The following is a 7852-nucleotide window of genomic DNA, read 5'->3' on the forward strand; positions in this document are numbered from 1 at the left end:
CCGTCGCCACCATTTTCTCACTGCTGCAGCTGCGTGTTAGACGGCACCGCTGTTGCTGTGTGCGCTATACCTTGTTAATTTCAAGCCAATTTTCGCACAAATATACAGATAGCTTGGGAGTAGGGAATAGTTGTGATTGCAGTCCTTTTAAGGACTAGGTTACAGCATTTCCTACGACTTTTATCAGGCAGGTCTGTGCTCTTAAATAGATAGATTGTGGGAGTAAAGACTAATTGTAATTGGAGTCCTTTTCAGGACTAGGTTACATCAGTTCCTATCAGTTTTTGCCAGGCAGGTCTGTGCCAGTGCTGTGCAAGTTTTTTTCACAGCATTTGGCTGAATCTAGCAAAGCTAATCCTTTTTGGCCTATTGCAGAGTGTGTTAGTCAGTGGAGTAGCCTATCTGTGTTGCAAGATATACCACCTGTGTATAGAATACCAATTTTTTTACTGCACCTAGTGAAGTAAAATCTTTTGGGCATAGCATCATTCTATTAGTCCATCTATACTGACCTCCATCAGGTTGCAAACTGAATATAATTTTTTTCTGCATCTAGCTCTGAAAAAATATTTGGGCTTCTAGCAGTGTGTGGGACTTGGTCTATTAGTCCATCTATACTGACCTCCATCAGGTTGCAAATTAAAAATAATTTTTTTCTTCATTTAGCTCTGAAAAAATATTTGGGCTTCTAGCAGTGTGTGGGACTTGTTCTATTAGTCCTTCTATACTGACCTCCAGCAGGTTGCAAATTGAATATAATTTTTTTCTGCATCTAGCTCTGAAAAAATATTTGGGCTTCTAGCGGTGTGTGGGACTTGGTCTATTAGTCCATCTATACTGACCTCCATCAGGTTGCAAATTAAAAATAATTTTTTTCTGCATCTAGCTCTGAAAAAATATTTGGGCTTCTAGCAGTGTGTGGGACTTGGTCTATTAGTCCATCTATACTGACCTCCATCAGGTTGCAAATTAAAAATAATTTTTTTCTTCATTTATCTCTGAAAAAATATTTGGGCTTCTAGCAGCGTGTGGGACTTGTTCTATTAGTCCATCTATACTGACCTCCATCAGGTTGCAAAGTAAAAATAATTTTTTTCTGCATCTAGCTCTGAAAAAATATTTGGGCTTCTAGCAGTGTGTGGGACTTGGTCTATTAGTCCATCTATACTGACCTCCATCAGGTTGCAAATTGAATAAAAAAATTTTCTGCATCTAGCTCTGAAAAAATATTTGGGCTTCTAGCGGTGTGTGGGACTTGGTCTATTAGTCCATCTATACTGACCTCCATCAGGTTGCAAATTAAAAATTATTTTTTTCTGCATCTAGCTCTGAAAAAATATTTGGGCTTCTAGCAGTGTGTGGGACTTGGTCTATTAGTCCATCTATACTGACCTCCATCAGGTTGCAAATTAAAAATAATTTTTTTCTTCATTTAGCTCTGAAAAAATATTTGGGCTTCTAGCAGTGTGTGGGACTTGTTCTATTAGTCCTTCTATACTGACGTCCAGCAGGTTGCAAATTGAATATAATTTTTTTCTGCATCTAGCTCTGAAAAAATATTTGGGCTTCTAGCGGTGTGTGGGACTTGGTCTATTAGTCCATCTATACTGACCTCCATCAGGTTGCAAATTAAAAATAATTTTTTTCTGCATCTAGCTCTGAAAAAATATTTGGGCTTCTAGCGGTGTGTGGGACTTGGTCTATTAGTCCATCTATACTGACCTCCATCAGGTTGCAAATTAAAAATAATTTTTTTCTGCATCTAACCCAGCCAATAGTTTTGGCCTAATACCACAGTTTGGCCACTCAGCTCTGCTCGGTTACCATCCATTGTTTTTTTGTGCAAACAACTCCAGAGTTGTGAATTAGTTAACCACCAAAATGAGTGGAAAAAGGCCTGCTGCTGGTGGAAAGGGGAATAGGCGTGTTGGGAAGGGGAAAAAAGGTTGTGTCCGTGGGGTAGGTGCAGAAGAAAGACCATCTTCCAGCCAAACTAAAATGTCTACTTCTTTTAGCGGACAATGTGATAAGATCCCTTTCTTACGGCCACGCCAATCGCTACAAATTCCAGATGAGGCACAAAAACAGCAGGTGCTTCAACGGATATCAAGTGCTCCTTTAAGTGGGCTCTCCTCCACATCAACTTCAACATCACAAATACTCCAGTCCTCAAAGGTGTCACCCAAATCGCACTTGCTTCCTCACAGCTCCCAAATCTCCAGCTGCCCGTCTGAGTATGAGGTAGAACAGATGGTTGAGTCTGCAGAGCTGTTTACTCATACTATAGCCTGGGAATCAGAGGTCGACTCCAGCGCTTCTGTGAATCCAGACGAGGAAATGATCTGCACTGATGCCCAGAATCTTTATGAGTCGGATCCAGGACCAGACGCAGAAGGTTCTGACCATAATGTAGACCCTCATTCCCAAACTGTAACTCCTGTTGGTGGAGACAATGAGGAAGACGATGATAAGACTCAAATACCTGATTGGAGCGACAACTTTAGTTTTTTGTCAGGGCAGGAACAGGTTGGCTCTGAGGACGACGGGTGTGATAACGCACAGGGTGATGATGATGAGGTCGGAGATCCCACTTACTGTCAACCCACAGTCAGCCAAGAGATGAGGTCAGCAGAGGAGGTGGAGGAAGATGCTAGTGACGACGAGGTCAGGTTGCGCCTTCCTGGACAGAGACGTAGTACTGGAAGCACGTCAACAACTGCATCCTCAAACACAACTCTGCCTCTCACCACAAGTCGTGGTGGCTCTTCAGGTCGCATGGGTGCTAAGCCTTGCATAGCCTGGGCATTTTTTCAGATCGATAAAGATGACCCAACTCGTGTTATCTGTAACATTTGTCAGCAAAAGCTAAGTAGAGGCCAAAAAATACATAGTTTGAGTACTTCATGCATGAACCGGCACATGGACATGAAGCATAAGTTGCAGTGGGAAGCTCAGTGTGCTACAATGCGGTCTAGCCGGCCGGGCCAACCACCGTCTGCCATATCTTGTGCATCCGCGGCCTCTTCATCCTCTGTGACTGGGGGGACAGCAGTCACACCTGTTTTGGGGCGCAGACCTGCCACCTCTTTACCTGCAACAGCCAGCGTGATTGACAGGTCATCATTTTCTTTGGAGGTGGTAACACCAGCTGGTCTTGAGCGCTGTCCGACATCGATAGCACCACCTTTGGATCAAGGCAACCTAACATGTCCGCCTGCATCTTCCTCACAGACCGGCAGTTTGCCGGGGACACCCTTATCAACCCCGTCTAAGCACAATAGCCAGCCCTCGGTCCCTCAGATGTGGACAAGTAAAAGACCATTTCCTGCTAGCCATGAGAAAGCTAAGAGGTTGAATTTCACCATCTGCAAGCTCTTGGCTACAGAAATGCTGCCTTTCCGCCTGGTGGACACAGAGGATTTTCGAGACCTTATGTCCGTCGCAGTGCCCCAGTACCAGATGCCCAGTCGGCACTACTTCTCAAAGAAAGGTGTGCCTGCGCTCCACCAGCATGTCGCACACAACATCACCGCTTCTTTGAGAAACTCTGTGTGTGACAGGGTGCATTTCACCACAGACACTTGGACGAGTAGGCATGGACAGGGGCGTTACATGTCGCTGACTGGGCACTGGGTAACTATGGTGACAGCAGGACAAGGGGCTGCTGTCCAAGTCTTGCCGTCCCCACGAGTTGTGCGTCAATCCTCTTTATGTCATTTTTCCTCCACTGCTTCTGCCTCCTCAACCTCCTCTCGGTCTTCCACCTGCACCCAAAGCCTGTCTGGTCATGCCACAAGCTTTCTAACTGCGCAGAAGGGATCCTGCACACCTCCTTACTATGCTGGCAGTAGGGCTCAACGTCATCAGGCGGTTTTTACATTGAAATGTCTGGGAAATGTGAGTCACACAGCTGAGGAGTTGTGGTCAGCTCTGGAGAACCAATTTCATGAATGGTTGTCTCCACTGGACCTGAAACCAGGGAAGGCCGTGTGCGACAATGCTGCAAACCTGGGTGCGGCCCTTCGCCGGGGCAATGTCACACACGTGCCTTGTATGGCTCACGTGTTGAACCTGGTTGTCCAGCAATTTTTAGCCCACTATCCCAGACTAGATGGCCTTCTGCAGAGGGCACGGTCGCTGTGTGCTCACTTCCGCCGTTCGCATCCCGCAGCTCAGCGACTTACATCTCTACAGAAGTCGTTGGGCCTGCCACTTCACCGGCTAAAATGCGATGTGCCTACCCGGTGGAATTCAACTCTGCACATGTTGCAGCGACTGTGGCAGCACCGACAAGCCCTGGTGCAATACGTTCTGACGTATAGCCTAGGCCAACGAGATTCAGAGGTGGGGCAAATCACGCTGGAGGAGTGGTCTCAGATCAGGGACCTATGCACCCTTCTGCACAGTTTTGAAATGGCGACGAAGATGTTTAGTGCTGACGATGCCATTATCAGCATGACTATTCCGGTGATTTACATGCTGGAGCACATGTTAAACAGAATTCGGAGTCAGGTGGTGGCACAAGAGGAGGTGGAGGAAGTAGAGGAGGAGGAGTTGTATGCGGAAGGGCTAACATCTGCAAGGTCTAGACGGTCGGCAGCACCAGGGCGGCAGGCATGTGAGGGTGGGGGAGATGATTTTACCAGGGCGCATGGTAGCAGCCAAACTAGTGAGGAAGGTGCAGGAGCCCAGGAAGAAGTGGAGGACGAACTGATGGAAGACTCATCAGATGAGGGAGACCTTGATCACATTTCTGTTGTGCGAGGTTGGGGGGAGAGGACAGAGGAAGGAAGCATGATTGTTACCTCGCCACCAACACAACAGGGACTTGGTGCTCCTGGATGCGCAACACACATGAGTGCCTTCTTGCTGCACTACCTGCAACATGACCCTCGAATTGTGAGAATTAGAAATAATCCTGACTACTGGGTTGCCACACTGTTAGATCCCCGGTACAAAAGTAAATTTGCAGAAATTATTCCTGCCATAGAAAGGGATGCACGCATGCAGGAGTATCAGCAGAGACTGTTGCAGAATCTTACATGTGCTTTTCCACAAAATACCAGTGGTGCACGTAGTGAATCTCACAGTTCCAACTTGCCAACCGTGGTCTGTATGGAATTGTTCAATAAAGGGCCCAAAATTAAGATAACATAGATGGGAGAGGTCTCTATGAATAGGAATTCCTAAGTATTTGATACCCTGTGAGGGCCAGGCAAAGGGAAAGTTGGACTGGATGGAATCCTATATGGATTTAGGGAGGGAGACATCGAGGGCCTCAGACTTCGCTGCATTGATTTTAAAATTTTACCATGTAACAAAGTGATCTATTTCAGCCATAACAGCAGGGATGGATATATGTGATTGAGTGATATATACTAGGACATCATCAGCAAATAGAGAGCACTTGTACTCGGTGCCTCCCACCTCAATCCACCTAATATTGGGGTTATGGCGAATTGATGAGAGCAGGTGCTCCGTCACTAGGATGTATAAGAGAGGGGACAGAGGACATCCCTGCCTTGTCCCATTGGTGATTGTGAAAGGTGATGAAAATGTTCTGACGCACCCCCTGGGCCTTGGGACACCCGGAGCCGGACCCTTTTTGGTGGATGCTGGTGGTTGTAGTCTTCGTGGCGACGATCCGGTTCCGTGGCTCAGGGCGGTCAAACCAGTGGCGGAACTATTTATGTGGTTTTGATATTTAAATGTCCGACTACGCCACCCGTGGATTGCGGTCAGAGTGAACCGCCGCTACAGGGCAGACCGCTAAGGCTGGTGTTGTGGGTGCAGCAGAGCGTAGCATAACTCCCAACGGGAGGAGTATAGCCTCAGGGCAGTGTATGCGGAGGATGGGGTTGATGGTGCAGGGCAGCAGCAGTAACGACACGGAGTCAGTGATGCAGTTCAGGGCCTTTACTCACAGTTCTTATTATCCAGACCACGTCTGCAGGTAACGGCTGCCCACGTCGTACTGTGCTCACCAGGTGAGGGGCTCAGACAACTCCCAGATAACTTTGGAGCGCTTCACAGGACCCCCTTTGTGTGTCCTTTGTCTGGCCTTTCTTACCAACACTTCTGTCCGGCTGCCTCGGGCCTCCTCTTGGTAAACTTGGCGCCAGTTTCCCTGACCCTATGTGGTGCCTTCCTAGCGGGTGGAGCAAGGGGCTGCGCCACATAAAATGTCAGAGCCTCCGGTTTCTAGCTGAGGGTCGTTTCCTGCCTCCACTAGCTCAGGGACCGGTCTCCCCCTTTGGCCTGACCCCTCCACGCAGGTGGATTCGGGCGTGCGGTGGCGACTCGCCCGTCTGCACCCCTGGGATCCCTTCATTCCTCGTTCCTGGAGCCTTCTCCGCTCCTCTTCCTTCCTTCTCCCTCTTGCAGGCCTGGGCCTCTGTTACTAGGCCCGCCTCCGGAGCAGAGCTCATGCAGAGCCCCTGCTCCCTGCCACTTCTGCTCAGACTTCTCTGCACTGAACTAAGATGGTGCCCACCTTTTATACTCCCTTCTCAATGCACCCAGGAACTGCTTCCTCCCTGCTCCTGCACTGCAGGGTTCCCCTTCCTCAGTGTTCCCTCCCCCCACTCCAGCCAGGGACAGGGACTGTCGTGCCCATCTCAGGGGCATATTGGTCGCCCTGCCCCACGGCAATGTGGTGTAATGCATGCAGGTGTCGGGTCCTGATCCACACTCCATCCTTATCTGAGAGTGAGATATCACACCTCTGGGTGAGGTGCAATACGTCTGTAGCAACCGAGCCCTCGGTGCTACAGTTCCATTTATCTTCAGCCTAGGTGACGTATTGTGATACAGGGCCGTGATTTTGGCTATAAAAGGGTCCCCTAGACCCCTACCCCAAGCTTTTTAAGAGAATCATATATGGCGTGCCAGGAGACTCTATGGAATGCTTTCTCAGCATCCAACGAGAGTATCTACTTACAAATTTTTAACTGCATCTAGCCCAGGAAATACTTTGTGCCTAGTAGCAGTGTCTGCTAGTCAGCGGATTATCCCGGCTGTTAAGCAAGCTACACCACCTGTAGTTTGGACACTTAATTTTTTCAAAGGAAATGCTTCGGGACCACGGGATACTTAGTGAAGAGCATCAGGAGGCACCCCAAGGCATAGGGGCTGGGACTGGCACTAGGATGCCTTGCGGTGGACAGCCGAGCTCGATCCTTATAAAAGCTTTTTAACTGCAGCAGCTTTAGTGGACGCTACTGGAGCTGGAATTACGCGGCTGCTGGCATGAGACTTGCCCTCCAATAGATCCTTGTAAATGGATTTAAAGTGTATTCATTCAAATTAGAGGGACAATTTAAATTAAAAAGCTTAGAGCTGCCTCCACCACAGGGGGGCTCTCTCGACCCACCAGCGGACAGGCACCAGTATTGGGAGAGGGGGGCTGGCCGTCAGGGTTCACCGCGGCTCTGGCACAAACCCGGCGACACGGAGGTGGCACGGGCAGGAGCGGACTGGCCGTCTCGGCTTCTCACTTTTTGGATTTTAGAAGGGCATGACATGCCTATATCTGTGTCTCCCCCTCCTTTTACTCCTCCACCTCTTTTCTTTTCGCATGACTATATGTACTTGTCACTTTTCCATGTGTTAGTTGTGTCTTCTGAGCAGTTTGTCAGCTTTTGGACACCTTTGAAGGTGTTTTCTATGTGTTTCTATGTGTTTTTGTTTGCCTGCCATTGGTTTTAACGGTGTTCGAAGGTGTTCGACGAACAGTTCGACGAACAGTTCGGCGAACACACGGGTGTTCGACGAACCGAACCGAACTCGAACACTACGGGGGTGGCTCAACACTATATCTGAGTTATGCTTATTTGGTAATGTCTTTGTAAAT

Source organism: Phyllobates terribilis, unplaced genomic scaffold (genome assembly GCF_046119375.1).
Source record: "Phyllobates terribilis strain yellow unplaced genomic scaffold, ASM4611937v1 Scaffold_2__4_contigs__length_985480577, whole genome shotgun sequence".
In the NCBI taxonomy this organism is placed as follows: domain Eukaryota; kingdom Metazoa; phylum Chordata; class Amphibia; order Anura; family Dendrobatidae; genus Phyllobates; species Phyllobates terribilis.